The 19,282-nt window shown below is 38.6% G+C and overlaps 1 protein-coding gene across 1 annotated transcript in view; it reads right to left on the bottom strand.

Annotated features, from left to right (window-relative positions):
* PAK5 (p21 (RAC1) activated kinase 5) overlaps positions 1 to 19,282 on the bottom strand; it is a 319,035-nt gene that overhangs the window by 180,383 nt on the left and 119,370 nt on the right. Inside the window, 1 exon segment of the mRNA XM_033185622.1 lies at positions 5,643 to 5,792. The gene's annotated coding sequence lies outside the window, so the exon portion shown is untranslated.

Genomic DNA, 19,282 nt, shown 5'->3' with positions numbered 1-19,282 from the left:
GAAAACTCCTCAGTTCCAGGCAAACCGAGATGGTTGGCTACCTATACATCTTATCTCCTAGGAATCCACTTCTGCATATACTTCCCTGAAACACTCTTGCACAGGCACCAGGAGATACAAAAATGATTATAGTACCATTTTTCATAATAGCAGATAATGGAAACAACAGAAATATCAATCTATAAAAGAACAGAAAAATAGACTGTGATATATTAACACAATGTAGTATTACTTAGCCGTGAAAATGAACTACGAAATTTCTATTCTGCCTCTGAGGAGCTTGAGATGCTAATGTTAGCCTGTTATGCTTCACAGTAAAATCTGCTGCACCTGGTGACTTGGGCGAGCTCCACACTTGCAACACAGACCCAGGAGTACAATGAAAGTGGCTTTGGAAAATTGTAGAATAGAGCTGCTATTCAATTTACACAACTCAGTCTCAGAGTGGAGAAATCCATGAATTGAAAATTACCATCTCACACACATACCCCAGTGGAAACACACACATGCACAAATCTCTATGTAAATATATCTCTGACATCAACAGTCTTCACAGAGACTTGGCCTTATGAGAATCTAGAGCCTTGGAATTTGCTTGTGACCATAAGCCAAACTCTTCATTAGTTTTCACAAAAACCTACTCACTATGCTTAACATGCTTATAAAAGTTGTCCCATAGAAAGAGTTTCTATCATGCAATCTGCATCATCACAATAGCTCCGTGAAGCCTCGAACACAGTCAAATGCTGAAAAGTTATTTCCTTCAGGCCTGCTTTCAACCACCTTGTTTTCTTAAATCACTTATAAAGGTATTTCCTCCCTCCTCTTTTCTTGTTGAAATAAATACACATTCTACAAACCCCTTTTTTTGAGACAGGGTGTGTTGCTCTGTCTCACAGGCTGGAGTGCACTGGTACAATCTTGGCTCACTGAAACCTCTGCCTCCCAGGCTCAAGTGATCCTCCCACCTCAACCTCCCCAGTATCTGGAACCACAGGTGCACGTCACCCTGCCCGACTAATTTTTTTTTTTTTTTTAGATGGGGTTTCGCCGCATTGTCCAGGCTGATCTTGAACTCCTGAGCTCAAGCCATCCACCTGCCTCAGCCTCCCAAAGTGCTGGGATTACAGGTGTGAGCCACCAAGCCCAACTTACAATTTTTTTTCTAAGATAGAATCTTAACAATTTTGGTAACCCTATTACCACAACAGTCTGTCCAATCAACCATTCATTCATCCATCGACCTAACTTTGTTCATCTTCCCATTTGCCTATCACTTTTTCATAAACATATTATTCTGTCTGCAAGTTAACTTTTATTTTCCTGAATTCTGGTACATTTTACAGATTTCTTGTCTTTAATTTTCCTCTCTCTCCCTCACCATTAGATGCCTTAATTCCCAAGTAACCTGACAGCATTATGGAACACTATATTCCTGTGTCTTTAAATACAAACTATCCTGCTTTCTTTTCTTTTCTTTCCTTTTATTTTCTCTTTTCTTTTGAGACAGGGTCTTGCTCTGTTGTCTAGGCTGGAGTGCAGTGGTACGATCACAGCTTACTTCCTAGGCCCAAGTGATCCTCCCACCTCAGCCTCCCACCTCTCTGCTGGGATCACAGGCAGTGCCACCATCCTCAGCTAATTTACTTTATTTTTTTGTAGAGATAGGGTCTATATTGCCCATGCTGGTCTCAAACTCCTGGGTTCAAGTGATCCTTCTACCTCAGCCTCTTAAAGTGCTGGGATTATAGGCATGAGCCATGATGCCCAGTCCCTTCTTGCTTTAAATTCTCTTTCTATCTTATTTGGCTAGGGAATGTCTACTTACTCTGTAATCTTTTATCCAGATGTTTTCTTCCCAGTAGACTGTTTGCAATCTAGTTCTTCCCCTTCCTTTACCAATGTCCTTTTGCAATGTGACTTTGAACCTCTAACCAGGAGGTAGAATCTATTTCCACATCCCTTAAATCTGAGCTGGCCTGTGAATTTCTTTGGTCTATATGTGGTAGAAGTGATTGTTCTGAGGCCAGGCCTTGAGCAGCCTTGCACACTTATACTTATTCTCTTGAAGGAGTGATCCACATGGCTCAGTTGCCATTGAATGAGTCTTGGTTAGCCTGCTGGAGAAGTGAGTTTCCCTAGCCACATCCAGTCAATCACCAGACATGGGAGTGAAGCATCTGAGACTATTCAGCCCCAGCCAACTTGTCAGCAGACTACAGAGCAAACCTAGCTAAGATCAGCCAAGCTTAGTCCAAGTCAGTAGAAGTCCCCAGCTCACCCACAGGCTCATGATCAATAACACATGCTTATCATTTTAAGTCAGTGAGTTATAGGGCTATTTGTTAAACAGCAACAAGTGATACTCTCTTTCCTGATCATGTTCAATAGCTACAACATACTTCTAGTACAGCCCTTATAATACTAGAGTTTTTTTTTTTTTTTTTTGTCTTTCTCTTCCATAAACACAGAACTCCTTGGGAACAAGGACAATTTTTGTTTTGTATCTCAGAATCTAAATAGTGCCTGCTGACTTTTTCATAGATGAGTGTCAGAAAAATATCAATGATTAATTAGTTAATTAAGGATTATAATGTTGCCTAAGCCAAGGGACTCTTTAGGAGGCAGACAAACCCAGGTTTGAATCCCAACTGTATTTCCTATGTTACTTCAGACAATTTGGTTAACCTTGATAAGCCTTGTGTGGTCATCTCTAAATTAAAGACTGGAATAATATACATCCTGCAAGACTGTGATATTATATAGATATATAATCATGCATAAATATCTCCACCTGACACAGAGTGGATATCCAACAGATAAGAATTAAATGATAAAATACATGTAAAGCATTTAATATAGGACTTGGCTTCTAGTTGCTCAATAAATGATAGCTCTATTCATATGATCATGATCATCACCATCATCTTTGTTGTCACTTCTTCTAGCAGAAACTGTAGGTGCTCTGTCCTCATCCCATTGGCAGTTATTATTATTGTGCAAGTTGACCTGATGGTGACTTTCAGTAGTAAACATCTGGGACTCTGCCTGAGGGCTTCCTCTGGCTGCTAGAGTTTTCTTGGTCTACACGTAGGTAAGTTACAAATACCAGGGAGTTAACACTCCATACTCCACCTAAGGGAGCAGCCCTTAGTCGAGATAGATGGGAGAAGATAGCTAAATACCCTAATTTCCATGCCCTTGGTTGGGATAAATCCAAGTTATGTTCTGTGCTGTATCCCAAAGTTATCTAATGTGATTATACCCCTCTTGATCACAGAAATGATAAGGCACCTTTTTTGTCTTCCTTCTTTCCTCTGTCTCACATCTGCACTACCCTACAAATGTGTGCTGGCATCACCTCCGATTAAACACCACTCCATTTTTTTTGTTTCACTCTCCGCTTCTGGACTAATCAACCTAAGGCACCATTACTCTTTCTAGTTTATGTTAGTCTTGTTGCTTCAGAATCCAATCATTTCTTAAGGAACTTTGACTTCCATTTGAAAGGCCTAGCTTCTTAATGATCTCTCCAGCTAATCAAAGAATTTTATCTAGTCCAGTGGATGACAAGACTAATCACAGAATGGGGTATGTCATATTTAGGCCTTCTGTTTTCATCCTGGCTCAATTCTCTAAGTATATGAGAAGAGGGTTAACTTGTGCACTGTGGGAAGCTCTTTGCATATCTTGATGGGCACCTGGAAACATGGTATTGATTTTGGCCAAGTCAGAGGTGAAATGTACTAGCTAGTGATGTATAAGGTGCTATGAAAAGTCTAAAACCCCACCAGCATCCTGTACCAGTTTGTCTATGCTGTTTATCAAAACTGTACTGATTGATGGTTTGCACCTGTTTACTTGTTAACAAAGCTTGCTTTTAGCTACCTGAGCTGTGTGGTACAAAATACCCCTCAGTAAGCTTGAGCCTTGGCTCTTCTGTGAACTTGTAGAGTCTCATGAGACTTTTTAATTATCCAGCACTGTATAATTGCTGCATTGGGGTTGTTTTCTAATGACCAAAAGCTTTATGGAAGGATCTGGGGTGGAGGAAGGAAGAATTCCTGCACCGTACAAGTTTAGAACCATTTCAGACAGTTATGAATATTGGAAAGCAAGCTGCACTTTGCTGAGATCTTAAAATACTGTTCAGTTGAGCTATCAAGAATAACTCTTCTGAGCACAGACTTTAGGGTTGTCCACCCTCCAACAGTAGCTGTTGGCTTCTTGCAAATTTGGACCTACAAGGTCATCGCATACATTTCTTTTCCTCCCTTCCCTCCCCTATGGACATTGCACAATGGTTACATAATCCAAGATGTGAAACCCTCACTGCACAGAGGATACGTTTCTCTGGTAACCATTGCTTAAATCTATATATTCTCATCTTTTTAAAGCACCAATTTGAAGTTGGATTTTAATTTTCCCTTCAACATTCCATCTATGAATAACCCAGTATGAAAGTTTTAGTCTTGAAGTTATGCTTGACTGACCTAAGCCACTAGTCCTCAAAAAACTCTTGTTTCTCATCTAGAAGGACACCCTTCCCACAGGCTGCCTCTCAGTGTCTTGAGCAACAATGTTCTTAGAAGTCAGGAGCCATCTAGGAAGCAGGAGAAGAGCTACAAACATATCTGGAATGCTCAAGTCTCTGAGTGTTACAAGATAACCCGCCTAGAATATGAGATTTCAGGGCAGAATTTTCTTTATTTTCACAATTTGACATCAACACTCTCTAAGTTTCAGAAGCAGACCACAGACATATATATCATAAACAGTTCTTTGAAATAGTGGAATAAATTACAATCTGACTATTGTGTATTAAAACACAAATAGACAGCATACCTTGCATATGGAAATTAGAATTATATTTGGAGATTTATAAGGAGTTTGGGTGGTCATCTATGCCCAAATATCTTTCAAATTCATCCATCTCCAATGTCATATCCCTAAGCCAAGTCAGCAGTATCTTTTATGTGGGTAAGAGCACCCTGTTTTCAGCTCCTGCAACCCTATTAATACTAGTTGGCTATAATAAAGAAGAATGGCCTTAAAAAATATAAATTCTTTCATTCACCTGCTAATGACTCTCCAATAACTTCCATCTTTATTAAAATAAAATGAAGACACTTTCCCACATCTAAACAACTCTCCAGCTTCATCTCCTACATCCTGCTTCTCCAAAGCCCCTCTCTTAAAGTGATATTGGCCTGGTTTCCAAACCTTGAATATGTCCACATGGATCCTGGTTCGTGACACATGGAAGGTATGATCTTCAAACCCTACTCAGCTGGATTTTTTTCTATCACTCAGTTCTCAGCTAAGTGTTCTGCTCTGACACTCAAACTAAAGTAGTCCCTCATCCCTTATCTCATTAACCTGCTTATCGTGTTCATAAACATTATCAATGGTTGTCAGTTTCCTTTTCATTTATTTACTTACCCTTTCCACTGGAATGTCAGCTTCTGCAAGGTCATAAGCTTGCCTTTTTAGTTTCCAGTGCCTACAATAGTTTGCAGGCCTATAGCAGTAACCCAGAGAATATTGTTGAATCAATACATGCATGTTTCTGTATTTTTAGTACTGTTTAATTTAAAATACATTTTAAAAGGACAAAACCATTAGGTAATTTATTCCCCTACCCTTATATGATGGCTGTGGATGAATTAAAGACTCCAGAGGAGTGTGGCTATTTCTATTCTGCAGCTTTTCGTTGGTGCTTGTCAGTCTTCTTCATTTTTTCTCAGTGTTCATTTTGGCAAGAGGTGGAAGCATTTCACCACAATGTATTTCTGTAACAATATAGTATCAAAATGACTCAGAACCCCACTAACGTTATGCTGTGCTTAAAAATAAACAAAACATATAGCCACATTTACTTTACATTCTCCCACATGCAGTGCATTCTTTTTTACTGTTTCTGTCATTTTCTCAGGCATGCAGCTACGGATCTGTATATTATTACCTGGACACCTCAGGGAGGATTAGACTCCTCTTAGTATCTTGGCTGCATCTGTACCACAGCATTTTCTCCACTATGAATAATTATTCTATCACAAATCCATCTCTCCAATAGATGGTGAACCTTGTTTGCTCCCTGAATCTCTGGGGCCTAGCCCACTAACTGGTAATCATACATTTTCAATACAGTCAATTCTTGATATTTGCAGTAGTTATGATTATGAAGTCACCACAAACACTAAGTTAGCAAATACTGACGCATTGTTCCTAGGAGAAATAGAGGGTTAGGTTTCTGCAAGTCTCTGGCTCCAATATTTTTGTCAAATAATCAATACATAACTCTATTTTATGTGTGTCAGTGTGTATACATATTGTTGATTTATTAAGATGGAACTCACAATCAACAGCACTGAAGCTCATGCCTCAACAAAGATTTTCTAACACATGTGTTTTCTCCATAAGGCATGTGACAGCCTATTGTGCTTAGGAACATGAGACAGCATGTCAGCCCCACACTATGGTTCCATTTCAAACCATGGAATCACCAACATTAAGCACAAAAATGTAAAAGCTATGAGAAGGTGAATCTGTAAATATGAAATCACAAATAATGAGAATCAACTATATACAGATTGGCTGAATCACAGTTATATGAGGATTATACAAATTCCCAACCTTGTTTACGGTTCAGCATACCCCTGCCATTTAAATGAGTAAATAACAAATATTATAGTTAGGGTAGAAAGGGACTACATACAGATTTTATATTCTTCATGAAAGACCCAGGAACTGAAAGTAAATATTATTTCTTATATTCTCTGCTGTCCTATTAAAAACACAAATTCCAGCAATCCTATCAAAATATTAATAACATTATTTGCAGAAATAGAAAAAGGAATCCTAAAATTCATGCAGAAACACAAAAGACTCCAAATAACTAAAGCAATCCTGAGCATAAAGAATAAAACTGGAGGCATTCAAGTACTTGATTTCAGATTATACTACAAAGTTACAGTAACCAAACCAACATGGTACTGGCATGAAAACAGACATGCCAATGAATAGAACAGAATAAAATTCACGGAAATAAATCCACACACTTACAGGCAACTAATTTTGACAAAGGCTCCACGAACATATGTTGGGGAAAGGACAGTCTCTTTAATAAACGATGCTAGGAAAACTGGATATACATATACAGAACCACGAAACTAGACCCTTCTCTCTCACTATATGCAAAAATCAACTTAAAATTGATTAAAGACTTATATGTAAAACCTAAACTGTGAAACTACTAGAAGAAAACATTGAAGAAACATTACAAGACATTGGTCTAAGCAAAGATTTTTGGGGTAAGACCTCAAAAGAACAGGCAACAAAAACAAAAGTAGACAAATGGGATTACATCAAGCTAAAAAACTTCTGAACAACAAAGGAAACAATTGACAAAGTGAAGAGGCAATCTACAATATGGGAGAAAATATTTGCAAACCATCCAAATAATAATAATCCAATTAAAAATGGACAAAAGACCCAAATAGACATTTCTCAAAAGAAGACATACGAATGTCCAACAGGTGTTTGAAAAAATGCTCAACATCACTAGTCATCAGGGAAATGCAAATCAAAACCACAATGAGATATTATCTCAATCCAGTTAGAATGGCTATTATCAAAAAGAAAAAAAAAGTAACAAATGCTGGCAAGGATGCGGAGAGAGGAAAATACTTGTACGCTGTTGGTGGGAATGTAAAGTAATACAGCTATTATGGAAAACGGCATGTAGGTTTCTCAAAAAATGAAAAATAGAACTACCATACAATCCAGCAATCTCACTGCTGAGTATATATCAAAAGAAAGGAAATCAATGTATTGAATAGATATCTCCACATCCATGTTTATTTCAGTGCTATTCATAATAGTCAAGATATGGAATCAACCTAAGTTTCCATCACTGAAAGAATGGATAAAGAAAATATGGCATATGTATACATTTAAATACTATTCAACCATAAAAAGAAATTAATTTCTGTCATTGGCAGCAATATGGCTGGAACTGCAGGTTATTACATTAAGTGAAACAAGCCAGGCAAAGAAAATGTTCTCACTCACACATGGGAGCTACAAAAATGTAGACCTCATGGAGGTAGATGGTAGAATTATGATTTCCAGAGACTGGAAAGGAAAGTAGGGAGCAAGAGAAATGAGAAGAAGTTGATTAATGAGTATAAAAATACAGTTAGATAGAAGGGATAAGTTCTAATATTTGGTAGTGACGTAGGAAAATTACAGTTAACAGTAATTTACTGTATATTTCAAAATAACTAGAAGAGAATTGTAATGTTCCCAATACAAAGAAAAGATAAACATTTGAGGTGATGGACATCTCAATTACCTTGACTTTATTTTCACATTGTATACACATATCAAAACATCACAAATATCCCCAAAATATGTACAACTATGACATATCTATAAAAAAAAGAAATTCCAGAGCCCAGGTATTTTCTTCTGCATGATATTAATTATTGCTCCTCCAATTTTCAGACAAGCTCAAAGAAAATTTCCCTGAAAATAATTATAGGTTAATAGTTCGCCTTGCCCGTTATAGGTCAACCTAAATTCCTAGAAAATTGCTCCATTTTTCTCTTTGGATAAGAATAAGAAATACCAGCTTTTATTTCATTATATACACCAGTTAACTGCAAGTACAGAAGGTCCATACTTAGTTCCTTGTATTTTCTGTAAAAATGCAAGTACCCTGTGAGAGGTACAACGGAGGGATCACACTTTACATGTCCATTTTCCAGTGCATTTGAAAAATGTTTATGGCCCCCTTAGAAATATTTTCCAATTTAGTTTACTTCTCAATATTTTAAAATAATTACCTTTAACATTGAGTTACTTGTACTTCATAGAAAGTAATTTGTTGCTAAAATTATCTTCTCAAAAGCATGTTCTGTGTTTTAAACTATTATTGCTAGGATCTGTAGGACTTAGTAAAAAGCAATGCCTTACACAGGCAACAAGAAATTCTAGAAGGATGGTTCAGACAGCTGCTTTTAAATTAGTTCAAAATAGGCTAAAATACAAGTAGACGTAATTTCTTTTCTGTATCTTTCGATACCCCATTCAAATAGTTTAGAGTATCAGCAAACAAGTCACCTTGTCAAGGAATGCAATTTTAAAATTGATATAATCATGTGGGTCTACTGCATAATAATAAGATAATTCAATATATTTGACAGAAGTAATACTTTGATCCAGAAAAATAAAACTAAATGCATTTTGTAAATTTTGTATTTTGTTAGCATCATTATATTACATTTTCTATACAACCATTTTGAGTTTATTTTCTAAGAATTCGGCCGGGCGCGGTGGCTCAAGCCTGTAATCCCAGGACTTTGGGAGGCCGAGACGGGCGGATCGCGAGGTCAGGAGATCGAGATCTTCCTGGCTAACAAGGTGAAACCCCTTCTCTACTAAAAAGACAAAAACTAGCCGGGCGAGATGGCGGGCGCCTGTAGTCCCAGCTACTCGGGAGGCTGAGGCAGGAGAATGGCGTAAACCCGGGAGGCGGAGCTTGCAGTGAGCTGAGATCCGGCCACTGCACTCCAGTCCGGGCAACAGAGCGAGACTCCGCCTCAAAAAAAAAAAAAAAAAAAAAAAAAAGAATTCATGCTACTTTAAATTTTCTATTTACACTACAAATAGCCAAATTAATCAAAGAAATATTAGATATTGTAAAATTACTTTAAGCCATTCTCAAATCATCACTAAAACTCTCCTCTCATATTTCTTCCTCTTAAAACATGCCATTAAGAAGCCTTTACCCATGTATCTCTGCTAAAGCCATATTACCATTACTGACTTTTAAAAAGTAATCTGGGGTCTGGGTGTGGTAGCTCACCCTGTAATCCCAGCACTTTGGAAGGCAGCGGCAAGCTGATCACTTGAGCTCATGAGTTTGAGACCAGCCGGAGTAATATGGCGAAACCCCACCTCCACAAAAAATACAAAAATGAGCTGGGTGTGGTGGTGCACGCCTGTAGTCCCAGCTACTTGGGAGGGCTGGGGTAGGGGGACGGCTTGAGCCTGGGAGGTAGAGGTTGCAGTGAGCTGAGATCACATCACTGTACTCCAGCCTGGGTGACAGAGCCAGACTTTATCTCAAAAAAAAAAAAAAAAAAGAAATCTGAATGCTGAATATTAGTAGACTATGTTCAGATAATAGCTATACCATTCTGAACATGTTGATAATGCACATTTTAACAAAAGGTACAGATGTCAATTAAATTTAGTATTTGCATTTCCAACCTTCAAGAGGAAGGAGTTGGCTTTGTATCCACAGACTGGCTCCACCTTTTACTTGGTGCACGATTTGAGGCAATTTATTATTCCCTGAGATTATTTACTCATCTGAAAGATGGAGAAGAATACCATTTTCTATAAAATAGCCTACACAGAGTACCTGGCCAATAATTAATAGTAAGAAAAATTAGTGTGCATTTTTTACCAAGTACAAAACCACTCTAAGCAGCATTTTAGTCACTGAATTTAGCTCTTCAAGCCAAAAATCAGTGGTCTGATATCTGTGAATAATTTGAAAAAGAAACAAGCAAACAAACAATATTAAATGTCCTAGCTTACTCACATTTTGACTTACATGTAAGATAAGCATCTCTATGGTTTGATATGTGTGTGTGTGTTATAAAAAGGGGTACACCCATCAGAGAAGCATAACTAAGCTTTCACATAAGTTCATACCACTTTGTTTTTGTTTTCTTGTTTTGTTTTGTTTTTGAGACCAAGGAACAAGTCTCACTCTGTTGCCCAGGCTACAGTGCAGTGGCACCATTTTGGCTCACTGCAACCTCCACCTCCCAGCTTCAAGTGATTCTCCTGCCTCAGCCTCCCAAGTAGCTGGGATTACAAGTACCTGCCACCATGCTTGGCTAATTTTTGTATTTTTAGTAGAGACAGGGTTTCACCATGTTGGCCAGGCTGGTCTCGAACTCCTTACCTCAGGTGATACACCTGCCTCGGCCTCCCAAAGTGCTGGGATTACAGGCCTGAGCCACCGTGCCTGGCCACCATTTTGTACTTTATTTACATAGATTCTCTGGACATTTTACTCCTATATTGGGGATGTTGGCCATCAGATGCTCATTCATAATATACATTCAAAACACGGCACCTGACTCTGAGATATGAATATATTATTAGGCACATTGGTAAGTGACCAATATAAATAATATATTCATATCTCAGAGTTAATGAACCTTCTTCTGTTTTATATACAATAGAACTTTAGAGTTTTAAAACTCTAAAATTTAAACTTAAAAATTTTTAAACTCTAAAATTCTATTGTATATAAAACAGTAGGAAGATTTACTATCAGCTCTACTAGTATAAACAGTCTCTGCATTCTTTTTTCCCCTCCTGACATTCAAGGATGGCAGCCCCTTATGCAAATACATTTCAAGGTAATTTAGAGACAGGAAGGGTTCCATCAGATCTGCAATTTTGGAAAAGTTGGTATATTAGTCACCCTCTCATCCACTTTTCCTTATATCAGGAGATGCAATTTTGTGAGTAGTAGGTTTGATGCGTCATCTGTGCCATTACGTTAGGAAAATAGGACTTTGTCCTCCCCTCAAGGAGAATGGGCTCAAGACCTTGTTCTCATTAATATTGAGTTCTGGCCAAATAAACTCCAGTGGGTTATGAAATCATGAAAGATGCTAAATCCTATTAAGTTAAAACATTCCAACAACTCTGAGACATTAGAGTAAGAGGAGAAAAAGAAGAAACTGAATTGAGAAAACTCAACATACAACATTTTTTTTAACCTATTGTCTTTACTAGGATAGAACCTTTCCAAAAAAAATCCAATATGGATTATCCTTCTTAGAAATATGTCTTCATCACTCTGACAGTTTTTGTGTGTATACTTTATAACATGGATAATTTTAACACTTTCAGTTAGATGCTGCATTCCTCATCCAGTAGGTGAACTCCAAGTACACAAAAGGGTTCCATTACTGGGTTTGACAGTGTAAAAGCCAAGCAGAAAACAAGCTGGCAGAGACAGTTTAATATAAACCTCCTCTGAGGATTTGAAAACAACATCACATTTGTTTCCTGCTACTCATCTGCCCCGCTGTGATCTTTGTCTCTATATACGATAAAATATTTATAGCCAGAGCTCAGCATCTTTTCCTTCACTGTTGGAATAAGGTATGTTCTGCAGAGGAGAAAGCAACATAATAGAAACTCTAAAAAATTGAATAAATAACTTTTGGTATGTAGAAAACCTAACCCACTCACAAATGGATTTTCTTTCATTCAAAACAAGAAAGCTGTGACATATGGGACTGCATTTTTGCAGAAATTATTTATGTGTTTGTCAATTGCAGGAAATCCTCTGTAGAGAAAGTTCTCAGAGCATACAGAACTATAGGCTGTTTTGGGATTTCCCCAAATACAGATTGAGCACTATTTTATTTTTCTTTTCAGCTAATAATAAAACTCAGTTTTTGAAAACATCCTCACCTTTTTCTACAGGAAAATATCTGGTTTGAGTTTCTGGCCTCTTTGAGACATTTCCCTTGAGACAATAGAAATATTGAGCTTTCTAGGACTATGAACTATAATATTCTCACATTACTACTCTTTTTTTTTTTTCCATCTAGAGAGCAGTTTATAATGTGTTGGTTTTTATTTTTGGAGTAACTCTTCTTTACACTGAAAAGTCAAGTGAACAATTATGTTTAGATATATTGGTTTTTCTGCTCCAATAGAAAAAACACGTAAAGCCTGTATTAACTAGATGACCCAGGTTCTAGACCATTCTACTTGCCTTTTAAATTTAATCGACTAACCTGGTCTGTCTCTGGGCTTCCTCATCCTAAAACCAAGGTAATAACAGCATGTACTTCCTCTATAACACCTACTTACACAATTTACAGAGGATTAAATACAATGATGTATGTGCGAGAACTTTAGATACTCCAAGGTACTACATAACATTAGGTTTAGAAAGCTATTTTAATTCCTGTGTTTAAGTTATATGGAAATTAACTTAAATTTAATCTGACACCTAAAAAGGTAACAGTTTAAAACTGCATTGTAATGTCTTGGAAGTGTGTGAATTCGCTAACCTTCACTTCAGTGAATCTGCACCTGTCCAAGCTGATCCTGTTGAGTTTAGATTTCCTAAGGCAAAAGATGAGATGGGAGAAGAGTGGTGACAGAGTTATACAGGGATAAATGTGCTACTAGGAAGTGAGTTTTTCATCATCACTCTCCTTTTTTATTATTATTATTATACTTTAAGTTCTAGGATACATGTGCACAAGGTGCAGGTATGTTACATATGTATACATGTGCCATGTTGGTGTGCTGCACCCATTAATTCATCATTTACATTAGGTATATCTCTTAATGCTATCCCTGCCCCTTACCCTCATCCCATGACAGGCCCCAGTGTGTGATGCTCCCCTTCCTGTGTCCAAGTGTTCTCCTTGTTCAATTTCCACCTATAAGTGAGAACATATGGTGTTTGGTTTTTGTGATAGTTTGCTGAGAATGATGGTTTCCAGCTTCATCCATGTCCCTACAAAGGAAATGAATTTGTCCTTTTTTATGGCTGCATAGTATTCCATGGTGTATATGTGCCACATTTTCTTAATCCAGTCTATCACTGATGGATATTTGGGTTGGTTCCAAGTGTTTGCTATTGTGAATAGTGCTGCAATAAACATACGTGTGCATATGTCTTTATAGCAGCATGATTTATAACCCTTTGGGTATATACCCAGTAATGGGATGCCTGGGTCAAATGGTATTTCTAGTTCTAGATCCTTAAGGAATCGCCACACTGTCTTCAACAATGATTGAACTAGTTTATAGTCCCATCAACAGTGTGCAAGTATTCCTATTTCTCCACATCCTCTCCAGCACCTGTTGTTTCCTGACTTTTGAATGATTGCCATTCTAACTGGTGTGAGATGGTATCTCATTGTGGTTTTGATTTGCATTTCTCTGATGACCAGTGATGATGAACATTATTTCATGTGTCTGTTGGCTGCATAAATGTCTTCTTTTGAGAAGTGTCTGTTCATATCCTTTGCCCACTTTTTGATGGGGTTATTTTTTTCTTGAAAGTTTGTTTGAGTTCCCTGTAGATTGCGAATATTAGCCCTTTGTCAGATGAGTAGATTGCAAAAATTTTCTCCCATTCTGTAGGTTGCGTGTTCACTCTGATCATAGTTTCTTTTGCTGTGCAGAAGCTCTTTAGTTTAATTAGATCCCATTTACAAATTTTGGCTTTTGTTACCATTGCTTTTGGTGTTTTAGACATGAAGTCCTTGCCCATGCCTATGTCCTGAATGGTATTGCCTAGGTTTTTTTCTAGGGTTTTTATGGTTTTGGGTCTAACATTTAAGTCTCTAATCCATCTTGAATTAATTTTTGTATAAGGTGTAAGGAAGGCATCCTTACTGGTACTGGTTGTTCCTTTCCATGTTTAGTGCTTCCTTCAGGAGTTCTTGTAGGGCAGGCCTGGTGCTGACAAAATCTCTCAGCATTTGCTTGTCTGTAAAGGATTTTATTTCTCCTTCACTTATGAAGCTTAGTTTGGCTGGATATGAAATTCTGGGTTGAAAATTCTTTTCTTTAAGAATGTCGAACATTGGCCCCCACTTTCTTTGGGCTTGGAGGGTTTCTGCTGAGAGATCCACTGTTAGTCTGATGGGTTTCCCTTTGTGGGTAACCTGACCTTTCTCTCTGGCTGCCATTAACATTTTTGCCTTCATTTCAACTTTGGTGAATCTGACAATAATGTGTGTTGGAGTTCCTCTTCTCGAGGAGAATGTTTGTGGCATTCTCTGTATTTCCTAAATTTGAACGTTGGCCTGCCTTGCTAGGTTGGGGAAGTTCTCCTGGATAATATCCTGCAGTGTTTTCCAACTTGGTTCCATCCTACCTGTCACTTTCCGTACACCAGTCAGATGGAGATTTGGTCTTTTCACGTAGTCCCATATTTCTTGGAGGCTTTGTTCATTTCTTTTTACTCTTTTTCCTCTAAACTTCTCTTCTTGCTCCATTTCATTCATTTGATCTTCAATCACTGATACCCTTTCTTCCAGTTGATCGAATCAGCTCCTGAAGCTTGTGCATTCATCACGTAGTTCTCATGCCATGGTTTTCAACTCCATCAGGTCATTTAAGGACTTGTCTACACTGGTTTTCTAGTTAGCAATTAGTCTAATCTTTTCTCAAGGTTTTTAGCTTCTTTGTGATGGGTTCGAAATTCCTCCTTTAGCTTGGAGAAGTTTGATCATCTGAAGCCTTCTTCTCTCAACTCATCAAAGTCATTCTCCATCCAGCTTTGTTCTGTTGCTGGCAAGGAGCTGTGTTCCTTTGGAGGGGGAGAGGCACTCTGATTTTTAAAATTTTCAGTTTTTCTGCTCTGTTTTTCCTCTTTGTGGTTTTTATCTACCTTTGGTATTTGATGATGGTGACGTACAGATGGGGTTTTGGTGTGGATGTCCTTTCTGTTTGTTAGTTTTCCTTCTAACAGTCAGGACCCCTCCACTGCAGGTCTGTTGGAGTTTGCTAGAGGCCCACTCCAGATGCTGTTTGCCTGGGTATCAGCGGCGGAGAATGCAGAGCAGCAAATATTGTTGAAGAGCAAATGTTGCTGCCTGATCATTCCTCTGGAAGCTTCATCTCAGAGGGTTACCAGCTGTGTGCGGTGTCAGTCTGCCCCTACTGAGGGTATCTCCCAGTTAGGCTACCTGGGGGTCAGTGACCCACTTGAGGAGGCAGTCTGTCCGTTATCAGATCTCAAACTCTGTGCTGGGAGAACCACTACTCTCTTCAAAGCTGTCAGACACGGACATTTGAGTTTGCAGAGGTTTCTGCTGTCCTTTGTTTGGCTATGGCCTGCCTCCAGAGGTGGAGTTTACAGAGGCAGGCTGGCCTCCTTGAGCTGTGGTGGGCTCCACACAGTTCGAGCTTCCTAGCTGCTTTGTTTACCTACTCAAGCCTCAGCAATGGCAGGCGCCCCTCCCCCAGCCTTGCTGCCACCTTGCAGTTCGATCTCAAACTGCTGTGCTAGCAATGAGCGAGGCTCCATGGGCGTGGGACCCTCTGAGCCAGGCGTGGGATATAATCTCCTGGTGTGCCATTTGCTCATTTGGAAATGCAGAAATCACCCATCTTCTGCTTTGCTCAGCTGGGAGCTGTAGACTGGAGCTGTTCCTATTCGGCCATCTTGGAACTGCCCCTCCACTCTCCTTCTTTAAAACAGGGATTCTTAACTGGGGGTCATAACTGTCCCTGGGCTCAATTAGATAGACTTCAAGGATTCCATGAATTTGGATAGAAAAAAATTTTTTTATTTTTATTAGTCTTTAACAGGCAACAAATCCCAGTAATACTGGAAGGAGCTATGACCAAAAAAACACAAACCCTTTCATATTACAAGTGTTGCAGATGCCTTGAAATATCATGTATACTTTAATGCAAGGCAGTTAGTAGACTTGCCATTAGATCTTCTTATACTGCAAAATCAAGAAATATATATCACCATAACACATTTAATTTATTTCATGTTTTGATAGCTCTGTATCGACATTATTGCCTTTTAAAAATAATCCTAGGTATTTTATTTTACACCGTAAAAAATTATGTTGCCACTGTGATAATAGCAATCCCATTCCCAGGTATATACCCCAAAAAACTGAAAAACAGGCCCTGAAGAGAAATGTAGTATAGGAATGCTCATAATGATACTATTCATAACAGCCAAAAGGTGGAAACAACTCAAATGACCATCAAGAGGTGATTGGATAAATAACATGTAGTATATCCAATCAGTGGGATGTTATTCAACATAAAAAGGAATAAAGTATGCATACATGCTAGTGTAGATGAACCTCAAAAACATGTCAGGGGAAAGAAGGCAGGCACAAAAAGTCACATATTTTATAAGTGTACTTATGTGAACTATCCAGAATAGGTAGATCCATAGACACAGACAGCAGATTTGTGGTTACCAGAGACGTGGGAACAGGAAAATGAGGAGTAACTGCTTAATGGGTACAGGGTTTTATTTTGGAGAAATGGAAATGTTTTGGAATTAGATAGAGGTGGTAGTTGCATAACTTTTTGAATGTACTAAATGTCACTAAGTTGTTCGTTTTAAGTGAGTTAATTTTATGTTTCATAAATTTTATCTCAATAAATATGCAAAATAAAACATTAAAAATTGACCCCTGGTCTTCTGGAGACTGCCAAAGACCTCTGTAGCACAGCAGAAGGATTAAACCCTGGATATAAAGGGTTTCCCACTATTATATGGGCTCCTCTTCCCTTGGCTCAATTGAAGGACTGGGGCTTGGCATCACTTAACAGTGATCCAGATTTTCCTAGCATGCCAGAGTGCTCCCTGAGGGCTCCACAGTTATATAGGAGCAAGGATGTTGGCCAGGCGTGGTAGATCACACCTGTAATTTCAGCACTTTGGGAGGCTGAGGTGGGGGGATCACCTGAGGTCAGGAGTTCGAGATCAGCCTGACCAACATGGTGAAACCCCATCTCTACTGAAAATACAAAAATAGCTTAGCCAAGCATGGTGGCTCATGCCTATAATCTTAGCTACTCAGGAGGCTGAGGCAGTGGAATCTCTTGAAGCCAGGAGGCAGAGGTTGCAGTGAGTTGAGAACCTGCCACTGCACTCCTAGCCTGGGTGACAGAGCAGGACTCTGTCCCCCCCCCCCCAAAAAAAAAAAAAGTAGCACAAGGCTTGCTATCAAAGCCATGCATAGTTTTGTGTGTGTGTGTGTGTGTGTGTGTTTTAAATGTACTTCCAATACTAACTGGGAAATATAGTCCAGAAAATAGAGCATGACTAAAACCTTTCCAGGTAAAGGTAATATTTAGCTATCACAAAAATTATACATTTAAAATGTCCAGAAGCAATAGACTTTAATATTTCAGTGGTAGGGTTTTCCTGTGCTGTCACTTCTCCCATACATCATGATTTGGAAATATCTTCATTCTAGGTGTAATGCTTCTAGAACTTTATTCCTTTAGGTTATTTTTTAAAATTCAACAAATATATGTTATAATATCCACCATTAACATGTACTATTAAGAAAGAAAAAGAGTTGGTCTAGAATGAGAGTGACAGAAAATTACTAGAGAAAGAACTTAAGAAGGAGGCACCCAAGAGTTGGGATTCGAAGGGAAACTTGAACAAGCTGAGTGAGTGAGTATTATAGGCAGCAGCAGGGTCAACAGTCATCCAGGCCAGGGAGTTAGCATGTACAAATGTCCTGAGGTCATCGGTGTTTATAAATAACAGTGAAGACTTGTTTGATTGAAGCAGAGTCAGTGAGGAAAGAGAGGTATAAAAACAAGGCAAGGTAAGTAGCCGGTGACCAGACCATGTATGGCTTTTCAGGCTACAGTAAATATTTTGGATTTTACTTTAAATCTAGTAGAATCCCTTGGAAGATTTTTTTTTCTTTTTTTTTTTTTTCTGAGATGAAGTCTTGCTCTATTGCCCAGGCTGGAGTACAGCTCATTGCAACCTCCACCTCCCAGGCTCAAGTGATTCTCCTGCCACAGTTGCCCGAGTAGCTGGGACTACAGGCATGTGTCACCATGCCCGGCTAATTTTTGTAGTTTTAGTGGAGACACGGTTTCACCATATTGGCCAGGCTGGTCTTGAACCCCTAACCTCAAGTGATCCTCCCGCCTTGGTCTCCCAAAGTGCTGGGATTACAGGTGTGAACCACCATGCCTGGTGTCTGTTGGAAGATTTTATTGGTCTTACAATAAAGTCCAATAAAACGAGGAAGACATTGATGAGCTTGGAGCAGCAGGTGCATGACCTAATTCACATTTTAAAAATTTTCCTGGAATTGGTGGAAACACTGCAGGAGGGAAAAATTGAAAGTGGGAATATTAGTTAAGATGCTATCAAGTTTGCACAGGTGAAGGATGGCAGCGGGTTTGCATAAAGGCAGTAGTAGTAGTGGGAACAGTGAGACATGGTTCGATTCTAGATGTATTTTGAAACTTTAGTTGACTCATTGATGACTTTGAGGTGGAAGGAAAAGTATTTTGGCCTGAGCATCAAGATGGATAGGAGTGCTATTTACTGAGCTGGAGAGAATCAGATTTAAATGTGTTGGTTAGAAAAATCAAGGGTTCAGTTCCAGATGCCATGATAGATTACAAAAATAAAATATGGCCTCAATTCTTCATCTTTCACTGTATACATGCTTTTTACCAGGTAACATTA

Source organism: Trachypithecus francoisi, unplaced genomic scaffold (genome assembly GCF_009764315.1).
Source record: "Trachypithecus francoisi isolate TF-2019V2 unplaced genomic scaffold, Tfra_2.0 Lachesis_group21, whole genome shotgun sequence".
Taxonomy (NCBI): Eukaryota; Metazoa; Chordata; class Mammalia; order Primates; family Cercopithecidae; genus Trachypithecus; species Trachypithecus francoisi.
The sequence above is the reverse complement of the archived record's forward strand: the minus strand, read 5'-3'. Positions and strand labels throughout refer to the sequence as shown.